The sequence below is a fragment of the Lissotriton helveticus genome, chromosome 7, assembly GCF_964261635.1.
Source record: "Lissotriton helveticus chromosome 7, aLisHel1.1, whole genome shotgun sequence".
In the NCBI taxonomy this organism is placed as follows: Eukaryota; Metazoa; Chordata; class Amphibia; order Caudata; family Salamandridae; genus Lissotriton; species Lissotriton helveticus.
This window is the reverse complement of record NC_136068.1, coordinates 1,801,856,627-1,801,871,467: the sequence shown is the minus strand read 5'-3', so window position 1 is coordinate 1,801,871,467 and position 14,841 is coordinate 1,801,856,627. Positions and strand designations below refer to the sequence as shown.

At 47.5% G+C, this 14,841-nt stretch overlaps 1 long non-coding RNA gene across 1 annotated transcript in view; it reads left to right on the top strand.

Annotated features, from left to right (window-relative positions):
* The window catches only part of LOC144770781 (uncharacterized), a 57,099-nt gene extending 42,692 nt beyond the window's left edge, over positions 1 to 14,407 (top strand). Inside the window, exons 3-4 of the long non-coding RNA XR_013599029.1 lie at positions 11,399 to 11,449; positions 14,362 to 14,407. This is a non-coding gene — a long non-coding RNA (uncharacterized LOC144770781). The remainder of the gene's footprint in view (positions 1 to 11,398; positions 11,450 to 14,361) is intronic.
* Positions 14,408 to 14,841: the final 434 nt, after the last annotated feature.

Genomic DNA, 14,841 nt, shown 5'->3' with positions numbered 1-14,841 from the left:
TGGACTAATGATGAGAGTTGTACGATGGATCTTCTGAATCACAACATGTCGTAATGTATAATAATGATTGTTGCACTAGGCTGATATTGCATGTTATTGATATCATGCCCACAAATCTTGGGGTAGAGAGAACGTAGTATATTTAGTAACTCTAACTGGACACCCTTGCTCGTCCTGGGGATTACTAAGAGCAGACGGCTCCCAGACCAGAAGCAAGGTTAAGGTGTGTCACCAGGTGAGATTAACCCAATGGGAGTACCCCTTTTGACTCATGATAGGGGAATGTTTGGGGGGTGAGGGGTGTGGGATGGAATTTGGCAAGCATGATTGGGATGCTTCAGTGGGTGGGAGGTGGGAGAGGCGGGGAAGTTCAATGCATGCCGAGGGATACAAAAATGGTACATTGTGAGTTCCAGGTTTACGCATTCATTCTGAAGGGCAGGAATATAGTGATCATGTTGCAGGAATTTGTTGTGCTGATTTTGACAAACAATGGGAGGGAACGGGAGTGACTCGGTCTTAACAATATTGTTTTGGAACATAAGGGGGCTAAATGATGCAAGGAAGGGCATGAATATTTTGACGTACCTAGATCGTCATCAGGTGCATATAGCACTGTTGCAAGAGACGTATCTACATCCTCACTCACATAACACGTATGCGAATAGATGGGCGAAGGTACGACTTTTCTCCTCTTACTCCTCATATGCTAGAGGCACGACCATATTGATAAAAAAATCCATACCATTTACGGTGTTAGGAGAAGCAATAGATACATCGGGGAGGTATGTCATTGTGTGGGGCAGGTTGGGATCTGACACTATCACAATCGTGAACTGCTACGCCCCTAATGTTGATACACAGGAATTTTTCACGGCATAATGGGGGAGGGTGGTAGATGTAGGGTCAATGCACATTATATGGGGGGGGATTTTAATGTTGCTATGGTGCCTGGGCAGGACAGGGCAGATGGACACACCCAATACAACAGACGTACTAGAGAAGCCCTTCAGGGTATTATGGAAAAGGGGGGATGGATTGATAGCTGGCGTTTCGTTCACCCCCTGAAAAGAGAAGGTACACACTTCACAACATACACTGGAACATGGGCCCGCCTCGATTATATTCTAATATCTCGAGGGCTTAGTACAGATATTTCAAAGGTCATGCACCTTGCCAGAACGTATTCCGATCACTGCCCCGTTCTGCTGAAGGTGCGGGTGCCCGGTTGCGATAGACCGAAGCCGACATGGCGACTGGAGAGGAGATTGCAGATTTATTTCCCCCATAACAAGGATTCAGTAAACAGTGCTGAGGTAGTGTGGGAGGCATTTAAAGTTACGGTCAGAGGATAATGCATTTCCAAAAGGTTTGGGGTCTTGCGCGACATACAAAGAACGATTAGGACTTGGACCGAGAACTGAAGGAGTTGGAGACACTTATGGTGCGGGGAGGGGATGGGGAAGTGCACAAAGAGTTCAGGGTTAAGTTGTCAAAATATGAGGAGGAGGCTGCGAGGGAGACTAAATTCCGGGGGCGACACTGGGTGGCATGAAGATATTGTGAGGGGGAAAGACCAGGAAAGGCATTGGCAGAAATCACTAGAAATCCAAGGTTCAATACCAACATTTTGGAAATCAAAAGACCGGAAGGTGGGTCTTGTCAAGATAATGAAGGAATTTTGGACACGTTTATGATACACTACGAGCAACTGTACACTACGCAGAGTGTAGGAGAGATACATTTTGGGGATTTTTTAGAGCAGATAGCATTGTGTTGGTAGAGTGATGTGCACAGGTCATTCCTTAGTGCCCCAATAGAATTATATGAGATCAGGGAGTCGATAATGTCACTTAAAAATGGTAAGGCGCCAGGATTTGATGGACTGCCCGCAGAATTCTATAAATGCTACATAGACATCAAGGCCCTGGTACTGCAGGAGGTGTTCGAGGAATCATTGGAGGTGGGGGTGCTCCCCTGTTCGATGCGCGAGGTGGTGATTACCTCTCTATTAAAGCCTGGGAAAGATCCCAAGGAATGCGACTCCTACCGCCCATTGTCGCTCATCAATTGCAACGCAAACATTTTAGCTAAAGTATTGGCTACTCGCTTGTCCCTTCTGTTGACGACGATTATACTTCCAGATCAGGCCGGTTTCGTTCCTGGTAGATCCACTACCCATAATTTGCGCATGCTCTTTTCCTTGGTTCGGACTGTTGCCCCTGAATTCCCAGTTGCTGCAGTAGTTTTAGATGCTACAAAAGCATTTGATTTGGTCGAATGGAACTACCTATTTGCAATTCTGCAGAGAATGGGGTTTCCTAAATTATTTATTTCCTGGATACACCTACTCTACACCCGACCTACTGCCCGAGTCCTTGTAAATGGCCGTCTCTCCACCACACTCTCTATCACACGGGGAACCAGGCAGGGGTGCCCGCTTTCCCCTCTCCTTTTTGCTATCCCAATAGAGCCACTAGCGGGTCGGATACAACAACTTCATAGGGACAGCGCATTTAAATGCTTTCAGCGTCAAATTGGGATATCGCTCTATGCGGATGACTTGACGTTATATGTTAAGGACCCTCAACAGAATCTGAATCCGATATTGCGAGAATTTTTAGTATTTGGCAGACTGTTGGGTGTAAAAATTAACTGGAGTAAGTCGCAATTCTTCCCGCTCACAATGGCAGCGGCGGAGTTCCCGTTGGATTACCCCCTAGAATGGTGTCATTCAGATCGCCAAAATTTGGGGATCCAGATCTCCAGAAACAGGGAAGAGACGCTCAGACTTAATTATGGTACTGCTATTACCAAATTGTCCGACAATATTACACGATTCCCTACCCCTGTCCATGGCGGGTAGAGCCTCGCCTATTAAAATGGTGGTATTGCCACGCTTTCTATATCCATTCTTGAACATTCCTTATTATCCGGGCACTTACTTAAAACATTGCGGACGGAATTGATTTGCTTGTTCTGGGGGGGCAAACAGCCAAGGCTTCAATGGTCACTACTGACGCAACCCTACACTAAAGGCGGATTTGATATCCCCGATTTTGAAGTATATTACATGAGTGCGCAGGCTCACAATGCCTATCATTGGATGGCACAAACACCATGCATGCCGCAGATAGCGGTGGAGGACTGGGTGGCACACCCCCTACCCTTGAAAGGCCTCATACACGGCCCGGTTGGGGCCCTAGAGACGCCGCCCACAACAGTGTCGCCCACAATTGATGCTTGGAGACGTATCGCGAAATTACTACAAATTACACTATTATACTCGCCACGTCTGCCGCTGATATATCATCCCAAAATGGTTTTGTTACAAGAAAAGGGATTTCAATTAATGTGTCGGCGCCTTGAGATAGTTACGTGGGGCGATTTATTCCTAGAGGGGCAATTTCGATCTATGGACCATTTCTTTGGGGGTATGCAACCCACACCGTTGGAGATTTTTTGTTATGTGAGACTGAGACAGGGCATGCGGGAGGTGCTACCGGACTATCCCAAGGAACCGGAAAACCTGCTACCACCGCATGGCATGTTGGGGTCAACTGACGGACGAAACCTAGTTTCTAGTATTTACAGTAGTATTAGGACACAGCATCAGGGGATAGAGGGTACAGCTTGTACACATTGGAGCACGGATATAGGTAAGGAAGTCACTGACGCCCAATGGAGTTAATGTTGTGGAATTACCGCCAACATATCAACGAGCTGCAGGGCTAAGATAATACACTATAGGTTTTTGCAGAGGCTCTATTACACGCCGGCTAAAAAATACAGATTTCACCTGTCGGATAACGATAGGTGTGACAGATGCTGGGTAGAAGGAGCTGGATTTATCCATTTGGCATGGGAATGTCCTGGAATATGGGACTATTGGACACAGGTACACACAACCCTTCAGGCCATGATAGGGATTACGTTGGACAGGGACCCGCTACTTATGCTGATGGGTTATACCATGCTAGTGCCCAAACAGTGCAGGAAATTCCTCGACATTACGTTACTACTGGCGAAACATCGATTGGCATGTCGCTGGGGGAGGGGAAGGGCCCCAAAATTTAAGGACTGGCTAACAGATGTCCTTTATTGCCAAGAACAAAATGCTGTCTATGCTGAAACGCAACCTTTGGCATTTAGGCCTAGAGACATTTGGGGGCCGCTACAAACCTACTTGTTAAATACTGCGGAATCGTCTGAGGAGGACTTAGAGGACAGAACTGGGGATGGCGAGCCCTCCACATTGTAGTCTGGTATTATTTACACATATGGGGATGCTCGTGAGAATATTAAATGTGGACGTAAGGAGACTATGGTACTGATGTAGTAGAAGGTGGAGGACTACACACGTCTGTTGTAGTATAATATGATGTAGTGCATTATCGCCCCTCGACCAGTCTTTTGCCTGTATTGAGCTGATAATACATGTCCTTGTGTAGAAATTACCCTTGCTGGATGACACTCTCTAAACTCACGAATTGTAAAAGATGGCTGTAAGATATGTTATGTTTTTTCTTTAATGTACCTGTTGATCTTCCTGCCCCGACTATATGCACATGATGGAACGTATTAGAATGTACCTGTGTTTTTTTTTTTGCAAAATGGTATAAATAAAGTAAAAAAAAAAAAGAATAAATTGTATTTTGACGCAAAGCATGGTACCAAAGAAGTGACTGTTAAGGTGGGGCAATGTCTCAGAGTCAAATCGGCAAGAAAATCTGGAAAATTGCATTCTAGATTTTCTGATCACAGGGTGGTTATTAAAGTCATGAGAAACACAGTTGAACTTGATGATGGTAGTATACATCATATGAGTCGTATTGCATTATCTGGTGCTACCTCTATGGAAAAAAAGGTGCTCTGGATATGGAAAGAGATTATTGGTGGTTAGAAGTTTTACCAAGTTTTGAAAAGGGGGATGAGTCTGGAGTTCAAGTGGGGCTCCAAGTGCAAAATCCTTGTTCATTGGAGTCTCCATTAGAAGCGCAGAGTTCGGCGGTTGGTGAGTGCGTTGAGTTTCCTGTAAGGGAGGAAGGTTGTGACAATCATAATGGGAGTCAATTGCAACATTTTGACTCTCATAATCAGCTGGTTGTGGGGGACTCAGGTTTGTATAAAGGGTTTGTTATGGAAGACAATGGTGTAGTAAATAAGTTTAGTAGATTTGGGAGACGAATTATTATTTTATTTTATTTTTTTAATTTTCAAAAACCTTTATTAAGACATCGTATATCTCACACAGCTTGCAGCCTACAACCCTGGGGCCGGCAGTGAAACATTGGCAGTTAGGTCACATTATCCGTTTGGGGCGAACACAGCCGATTAGCCGACAACCCGGAGGTCCCGCGGCGTGTGGTAATAATAAATGCAATCATCTCCAGCTCCAATGTAGTTCCGCTGCTCTACTCCCGGTCAAACCCCCCACGGGAGAAGGCAGTCCCTCTTTATTTAAATCGCTGTTATGGCTACTCTGCTAGGAAGTAGACCTATAAGATCCCTTCATACCAAACAATGTATGAACTATCCCGAACTAACCACCCCCCATAACGTACAACTTGCCTGCCCCTCGCCCTGTCAGCTCGTAGGGTATGACTGTCACACAGCCCTTCCAATCACCTTCTAGAAACCAACCCACACTCCATTTCGTATTCTACCCCTACCCACTGCTAGATCAATACCACCCAGGACACCCACCACTTCTGTGTACCCTCGGATACAGTTAGTTGGAACGCTGCACCCAGCCCCTGATCACCTCTATGTGTCTAGTGCCAATGCGACCAGGTCCCTCCCCTTACCATGTGATACGTTTGGCTCAGGGAAGAACTACTTCATCCGGGCCAACCACGTCTCCCAGAACTACCCGGCTATTATCTGTCTCATCCTGTGTCGTTTCGTCTCTATCCCCAGTGTTCAGATATGTCTGGTATAGACCCCAAAAATTCTTCGGCCTACTTACAGGCGGAAGCAGATCGCTGTAAGTTTGTGATTGGGTGCAGCAATAAAGCATATTCCTGGCCCATCTACGTTTAGTCGGCAACAGGCCTCTCATCCAGCATATGGCGACAACTCTCCTGGCCATAAGTAAGCCTATATCTGCCAGGCGACGTAATGCCACCGGGAGCGTCTTGGAATATCCTAGCAGCGCCAGCGCGGGATTAGCCGTCAACTCCGTTTCCAATATCTTACTCATTTCTGAAAAAACTTCATTCCAAAAGTTATTAACACCAGGGCAACTCCACGCCATATGCATAAAGTCTGCCACCAGGGCACGACAGCGTTCACACTCGGCTGATTGTCGAAGCCCATATCTATGCAGACGTTCTGGTGTGTAATATACCCGCTGCAAATATTTGAAATTAATCAGTCTGTGTCTTCCGTTGAGTGACAGTTTCCTCGTGCTCTGGCAACAGTATTTCCACATTTCATCATCAATCTGCATTTTCAGATCGCGCTGCCACGCCAGTCTAGCCTTCGAGAGTTGATGTTCCCTATGTTGAGTTCCTATTTTAAATAAGTTCGTGACCAGTTTGCGTGGCGAGGGCGTTTTGATCACATATGTAAGTTCCTGGATTTCGGGGGGCTCCGCAAGGTCGGCGCCCAAAAGGTCCAGCAACGCAACGCGTACTCTGTGGAACTGGAAGCGCAGCAATGGCGTGGTCACAACATCTAAGGAGGCAATCTGCTCCCAGGTTTTCGCCACACTGTCCTTAAATAGGTTTCCCATCGTCGTGATTCCTAACTGGTTCAGCGCTCGCGTGACTCCTTTCTCCGTCAGTGGGGCAAGCCATACCGCCCATTCTATCGGCATAAGTGGAGAATACAATAACACACATCCCTGCCCCCGTAACAGCGCGTGCCATGCATGGTTCGTGGCCTTAATCGAGTCCAGTATGCCTGTGCGGCGGTCAAGCGGTTGGAACACTGTAGCCGGAGGGGGACGACGATCAGTGAACAGCCGTTCCAAAATCACGTGAGGAATATTCGGGTCACCATGTATCCACGTATGCAGATGAGCCGCCTGAGCAACACAATAGTATCGTTCCATATCCGGTGCGCCCAGCCCCCCCAACTCATATGGGAGCATAAGAACTTTCCATTGGACTCTGGGCTGTTTTCCGCCCCAAGCTAATTGAATAAGAGTTTGTGTCAAGGTTTTGAAAAAGGCCTTAGAAAGGACCACCGGAATTTTATTGAACAGGACCAGGAACCTAGGCAAAACCACCATCTTCATGATGGCAATCCGTCCCATTAGAGATAGTGGAAGCTTACACCATGTGTCCACATCATCAACTAATTTAGTAAACGCAACCCCATAATTTACTCACACCAAAAGGTCGGGATCCGTATGAAGCTGGATCCCCAGGTACCGAACTGGTTCCGTTGTCCACTGCAAAGGGTATTCCGTGTCGAATGGCAACGTCACGGGTGTTAACGGGAACGCCACCGACCAGGTCCCTCCCCTTACCATGTGATACATTTGGCTCAGGGAAGAACTACTTCATCCGGGCCAACCACGTCTCCCAGATCTACCCGGCTATTATCTGTCTCATCCTGTGTCGTTTCGTCTCTATCCCCAGTGTTCAGATATGTCTGGTATAGACCCCAAAAATTCTTCAGCCTACTTACAGGCGGAAGCAGATCGCTGTAAGTTTGTGATTGGGTGCAGCAATAAAGCATATTCCTGGCCCATCTACGTTTAGTCGGCAACGGGCCTCTCATGCAGCATATGGCGACAACTCTCCTGGCCATAAGTAAGCCTATATCTGCCAGGCGACGTAATGCCACCGGGAGCGTCTTGGAATATCCTAGCAGCGCCAGCGCGGGATTAGCCGTCAACTCCGTTTCCAATATCTTACTCATTTCTGAAAAAACTTCATTCCAAAAGTTATTAACACCAGGGCAACTCCACGTCATATGCATAAAGTCTGCCACCAGGGCACGACAGCGTTCACACTCGGCTGATTGTCGAAGCCCATATCTATGCAGACGTTCTGGTGTGTAATATACCCGCTGCAAATATTTGAAATGAATCAGTCTGTGTCTTCCGTTAAGTGACAGTTTCCTCGTGCTCTGGCAACAGTATTTCCACATTTCATCATCAATCTGCATTTTCAGATCGCACTGCCACGCCAGTCTGGCCTTCGAGAGTTGATGTTCCCTATGTTGAGTTCCTATTTTAAATAAGCTCGTGACCAGTTTGCGTGGCGAGGGCGTTTTGATCACATATGTAAGTTCCGGGATTTCGGGGGGCTCCGCAAGGTCGGCGCCCAAAAGGTCCAGCAACGCAACGCGTACTCTGTGGAACTGGAAGCGCAGCAATGGCGTGGTCACAACATCTAAGGAGGCAATCTGCTCCCAGGTTTTCGCCACACTGTCCTTAAATAGGTTTCCCATCGTCGTGATTCCTAACTGGTTCAGCGCTCGCGTGACTCCTTTCTCCGTCAGTGGGGCAAGCCATACCGCCCATTCTATCGGCATAAGTTGAGAATACAATAACACACATCCCTGCCCCCGTAACAGCGCGTGCCATGCATGGTTCGTGGCCTTAATCGAGTCCAGTATGCCTGTGCGGCGGTAAAGCGGTTGGAACACTGTAGCCGGAGGGGGACGACGATCAGTGAACAGCCGTTCCAAAATCACGTGAGGAATATTCGGGTCACCATGTATCTACGTATGCAGATGAGCCGCCTGAGCAACATGATAGTATCGTTCCATATCCGGTGCGCCCAGCCCCCCCAACTCATATGTGAGCCTAAGAACTTTCCATTGGACTCTGGGCTGTTTTCCGCCCCAAGCTAATCGAATCAGAGTTTGTGTCAAGGTTTTGAAAAAGGCCTTAGAAAGGACCACCGGAATGTTATTGAACAGGACCAGGAACCTAGGCAAAACCACCATCTTCATGATGGCAATCCGTCCCATTAGAGATAGTGGAAGCTTACACCATCTGTCCACATCATCAACTAATTTAGTAAACGCAACCCCATAATTTTCTCGCACCAAAAGGTCGGGATCCGTATGAAGCTGGATCCCCAGGTACCGAACTGGTTCCGTTGTCCACTGCAAAGGGTATTCCGTGTCGAATGGCAACGTCACGGGTGTTAACGGGAACGCCACCGATGTATTCCAATTCACTTTCAGCCCTGAGAGAGCTCCGAATCGCACCACCTCCCTTAACACAGGAGAGAGATTAGTCTCCGGGTCCCGGACATACAACAGCGTGTCGTCTGCATATGTAGAAATACCGATCTTGTAGGTAGGGAAGCTGATACCCTCGTTCCTGTGGTACTTTCGCAGCGCGCATGCCAGAGGCTCCGCTACCAGCGCATATAGCAAGGGCGAAAGGGGGCAGCCCTGCCTAGTACCCCTGCCAATTTCAAAGGCGTCTGTGACTCAATCGCCCATCCGCAATCTAGCCGTGGGCTTGTAATATAACGCACCTATCATTTGTAAGAAGGGTTCACCCAGCCCCAATTTTCGGAGTACCCGCAGCATGAAGGGCCACTCCACAGAGTCAAAGGCCTTCTCCATGTCGAGGAAAATTGCTAGCGCCTTGTTCTCCTGACGCACGTGTTGCATTGTCTCTAGGACCGTGCGGATGTTATAGGTGAGGTTTCTGTTGGGAATAAATCCCGCCTGCTCTGGAGCAACCAATTTGGCATCTACGTTTATCAAGGACAGCGGTCTGTAGGAACTACACGCATTAGGGGGCTTCCCAGGCTTCAGAAGTGTGATAAGTAGAGCCTCCCTCATAGAGTTAGGCATACTGCCCTCTACACAGATGTCATCAAAGAGGGTGGATAGGAGCGGGATAAGTTTATCTTTAAAAGCCTTGTAAAAGCTCACTGTGAGGCCATCTGCCCCAGGGACACTGCCAGCCCGCATCCCCTCCAACGCATCCATGATCTCCTCCTTTTGGATGGACATCATCAGGAATTCTCTCTGAGAGTTGGACAGTAGAGGCATTTTAATGTAGCTCAGGTAATCATCTATTTCCTCCTCCACTCGGGAGGATCTGGACTTGTACAGTCCAGAATAGTAATCTCTGAAGTCCGCGATTATTTCCGTTTCGTCTGTAAGTACTATCCCCGAGTCCGACACCAGCTCGCCGACCACCAGTGGCCGTCTATTATTCCGTATGATTCTTGCCAACAGAGAGCCAGGCCGCTCCCCCTCACTTGGGGGACGGATTATTACTCCAAAGAAATTTGATGATTTTGTCAGTTTTTAAATTTTTCATTTTTGTTATGTTAAAGTCTATTAAGAAAGGGGGTGTGTAGTAATTGCATATTCCTGGGAGCAAAACCATTTTAGAGATTGCCAGGCAGCCTGCAACCGAAAGGGGAAGGGATGTCCCAAAGCGACCTGAGTAAGCAGTGAACATATTCCCTTCTGTTTATTCCCTTTGAGTATGTTACATGGGTTTCTGTAAATTTGTATCTCAAGGTTTCAGAAAGTAGAAGGGGCAACGGTTATCTTATGTTCTCCAACGGCAATGGCTTGCATATGGAGATTACCCCTGAAGGGGGATGTGTGTAATTTCCCAAAATTTATGGCCAGTCCTGTCTGTGAAGGATTCACACTGAGCAAAGGTACGAGCTACCGTATACAAGTTCTCCCATAAGGCCTTATAGTAGATTAATATGTCATCTGCGTATAATGATGCATGAATCGTGTAGTTAATAGGGATACCTCAACCTATTAAGTTGGCGCGCAGTCCATATGCAAGGGGCTCGATTGCTAATACAAATAACTTGGATGAGAGGGGGCATCCTTGCCTCGTGCCTCTTGGCACACGATACGCTTGCGATATGAGGGCCCCAGTGCATACCCGGGCTGTTGGGGAATTGTATAAAAGTTTGATCCACTGTATGATCTTGGGGGGAGGGAGGAATCCCAAATCTCTGTATAGTGGTCATCATATATTCCCAAATCAGTGTGTTGAAGGCTTGACGAATATCTAGTGATAAGCACCCCGCACCAAGAAGAGTCACTGGGCAGGCAGACATAATGTTGATGAGCCTACGTATTTTTTATTATGTGCTCCACGCAGGAACAAAACCGCATTGGTCAAATTGTATTAATTTCAGTAGAAGAGGAAGGAGGCGACTGGCTTGTATTTGACTAAGCAGTTTGTATTCCAGTTTAAGTAAAGAGAGTGTTCTGTATGCAGAGAGGTCAGTATGGTGTCTGCTGGGATTAGGCAATGAGGTTACTAGGGCCTGCACAATAGTGGGCGGCAGTTACACTGCCAGTAGAGATTCTCAATATAACTTCTCCAGTAGGGGAGCTAGCTTCTAAGTGAAGGCAGCATAGAATTCCAGTGGTATGCCATCTAGTCCCGGAGTTTTATTATTAGGGAGTTCTTTAATTCCTATTCGTATTTCAGAAGCTGTTATCGGCGCAGCAAAAGACGACTTTGCATCCACATCTACTTGGGGTAAGTGGGCTGTATCTAGAAAGTGTTCAAACGCCTGTGGGTCTACTCTATGGGGCAGAGTAAAGAGTCTTGTTGTACTCATAGATGGCCTCGTTAATTTTGTTCTGAGTGGTTACTCAAGTCTGGAGCTGGGTGATGATTTCCAGTATCGGTGTAGTGGGGTGCGTTTCTAAATAAAAATGCTAACAGAATGCCCGGCCTGTCTGCCTCTGTATGAACTTCCTGTGTGTATGCGTGAAAATCTATGACCCGCAGTTGTTCGAGGAGTACAGCATTGTAGGACATTAGGTTCTGCTTCTTATGGTTACCCCCACTTTTTGCTAAATGTAATACTGTTTTTGACTAGTCTGACTGGGACCCTGCTAATCTGGACCCCAGTCTATCTGCTTTCTCCTTAAACTGCTATGCCATGTACTTAGGTACACTACAGACTGGATACTGGGGTACCCTTGTCAGTACCTAGTATATGGTACACATGTACCCAGGGCATAGGTACCCCAGAGACGTCCCATGGGCTGAAGCATGAATTACGCCACCAATGGGAGGTCATGCAAAATAGAACTACAGGCCTGCCATTGCAGCCTGTGTAAGATGGTGCATGCACCACTTACGTTAGATATAGGTTTACTATATCTTAGGGTCACTGCACTTCAAACGTATGTCAGCCCTATAGCAGGCCTTACCAATCTTGAAGGCAGGGTGCTTTGTTCTAAGTGAGAGGGTGTCCTAGCACGAGCTGGACACCCCTGCAGCCTACGGAGCCATATACGACATATAGAGTAGCATTAAGGGACAGCGTACTGACTAACTCTAAAGTAGCTGAATCAAACCCTATTGTGTTTGGTATCAAACATGTTGGAATCATACCTCCACATCGGTAACTGGTGTGGAGGTATGATTACACCCCTCAGAAGCAGGCTTTCTGGGGTCTCTAGTGTTCCCGGTACCAGCCTTCTAGTCCAGGACAGCACAAAATGGTTTATGCCGACCAGAGACACATTTCTGCCCTCCTGCTGCTGAGCCAAGCTCAAGCAGGGTAAGGCAGAACAATACGCATCCTGTCACAGGGAGGTGTGACCACCTCCCAGACAGGATTTAGTGTATTAGGCCTGGGTGGGTGCGCTTGCCAGCGACTGAAAGTCTGCATGAGGGTCACATTTGGTATCCAGTTGAAACCAGTCCTAGGAGCTGTTGGCTCGCGCTCTTGCGCAAAACTGAACAAAGGACATGGGAATAACTTCCCCATTTTCCAAACCCTCCCCTAGGAGGGTCCCCTGAATCTGTCCAACCCTCTCCTGTGGGCGCTTAAGGGCTTACTTGACTGTAGGACCCTAGATTCGATGTGGACAAGATTCTGAACCAGAAACCACTGAACTTCGACCTTCTGGACACCCTGGACTTGGTTTGGGCCTGACTTCATCCCCCTTTCAGTCGGAAGCGTCGTCTGTGCCCGTGCCCCATACAGGATCCATGCAGAATCTATGGAGCATCAAAGACAATCAAAGATATGTCTCTTGGGGTGAAGTCATCACTCCCCTGCATTCGCAGGCACCACAACACTGCTGTTCGATCTGCTGATCCTTAGCTCCTAAGGACTCCGAAGGCTCCAGCAACACAGGAGGTGGGTTTCTACATCCCTTAAAGCCCAAGTTGCCCTCTTACCAAGTTTGAAGTCAGAATCCCTCGTGGGGGCTGCAATACCGAAACCCCTGTACACCGCGTATATTTGCAGTTGCATATGCTTGTTGGCGTTTCCCGAACAAGTGCATTGGGCTATGAGTGGCCCCAAACTCTGGCACCATTTCCTACAAAGTCCTTTGACCTCCTTTCACCGAGTGCTCCGTGGGCTGTTTGTTTGTAAAACTGCTTGAGGTCCTCTCGCGACTCCTGTGTCTCCAGCCTTTGGGTCACTTGAGGGTCAACTCTTGCTTTCTTTGGGCTCTCCTGGCTGCTCCAGGCCTGCTCTGACTCCCCTGCGCTTGGTGAGTGTCTTGGACCTTGCTGGTCCGAACAGTAACCTCCCTTGACCTTCTGCGTGGGTTGCCGTTGCCAAGGCTTGTGATGCTCCAGCCGGACACTGACCCCTCAGTACTCGACATCCTTAATGGGACAGCTCATAATCGGCTCCAGGTCATCCTCAACGACTCCTGGTCCCCGGAGCTGCTGAGTCAAGGATCCCCTCAACGCACCTGAAGCACCCGACATCGGTGGGCATTAGTTTACCGAGCCCCTGGTCTCTCTGAAGTTAACCAGACTTTGTCCCCTCTGCTTTCAGGTACCCTTCAACAAGAATCCACCTTTGGATTCCAACTGACACTTTTATTTCTTCCAGCAGCGGCTCTTCTTTGAAGTCCTCTATTAGATTTGACTGCGGTTTCCGACACCACTTCAGACCTATGCACCCGGCTCCCCTGTGATAAATAAGTCTGGTACTACTGTATCCACCAGTGGGGTGGCTCTCTAACCTCCTAACTTCCACAGGGTTTCTTCAAAGTCCACTGGGAAGGGTCCTTAAACACTAAAACTTCAACTGCTACTTTCCCATACAAATGTACGGAGCACGCAGTCGTGTTCAAACACTGCACCCGTTCTCCGTGGGATCCCTACTGACTCACCTTCGGTGGTTCCTTGGGGTCCCAGCGATTCCATGTACTCTAGACACGGTCTTGACTCGAGTTGTGGTACTTGTATCACTATTTTAGTATATAGTTTGGTCCCCCCTGTTGTCCAGTGTGTATTGTTGCCATTTACTATTGTTTCTGTGCTACAGTATTGTGTGATTTGTGAGTATCTTCCTGTAGAATATACTGTGTTGTACTAGAGAGTGTTATATTAATTAATATATATTTTTATAACTACTGTGTGGTTCTCCTTTCATTTATGCTTAATTCTGTTTTATTTCTGTTTTCCAGAGCAAACAAAAGAAAGAAAGCCAAGAAGACTGCAGACAGACAGTAAGGCACAATTATGGGCTACGCAGAGCCCAAGTGTAAAGTAAAGCATACAGCATAAGTAAAATAAAGGAACCTAACCCCTAACCCAACCACCCCACCCATCATCCATTCAATGCTGCACTGAGCTTAGCAAGTTTCAAATCTCCATACACCTGTGTGATTCCAGGGCAAGGGGCACCCCGTCCTCTGGCAATCGTAACAAGCATAGGTATCTGGGACACGTTAGCTTTGCAAACTCATGCATCAATAGGGACAGAAAGGGGAGCCAGACTTCACGAAAGTCTGCGCCCTTTCCGGCAAGTATAAGTGTTATTTTTTCCATTAACACACAAATGCACAACTGTGGTCAAGGTCATGTGTATATGGTAAATGAGTAAGTTATCCTCTCTAACACCCCTGTGATGTCATGCACCTAGCTTGGGGAGACATCCCTTAAGG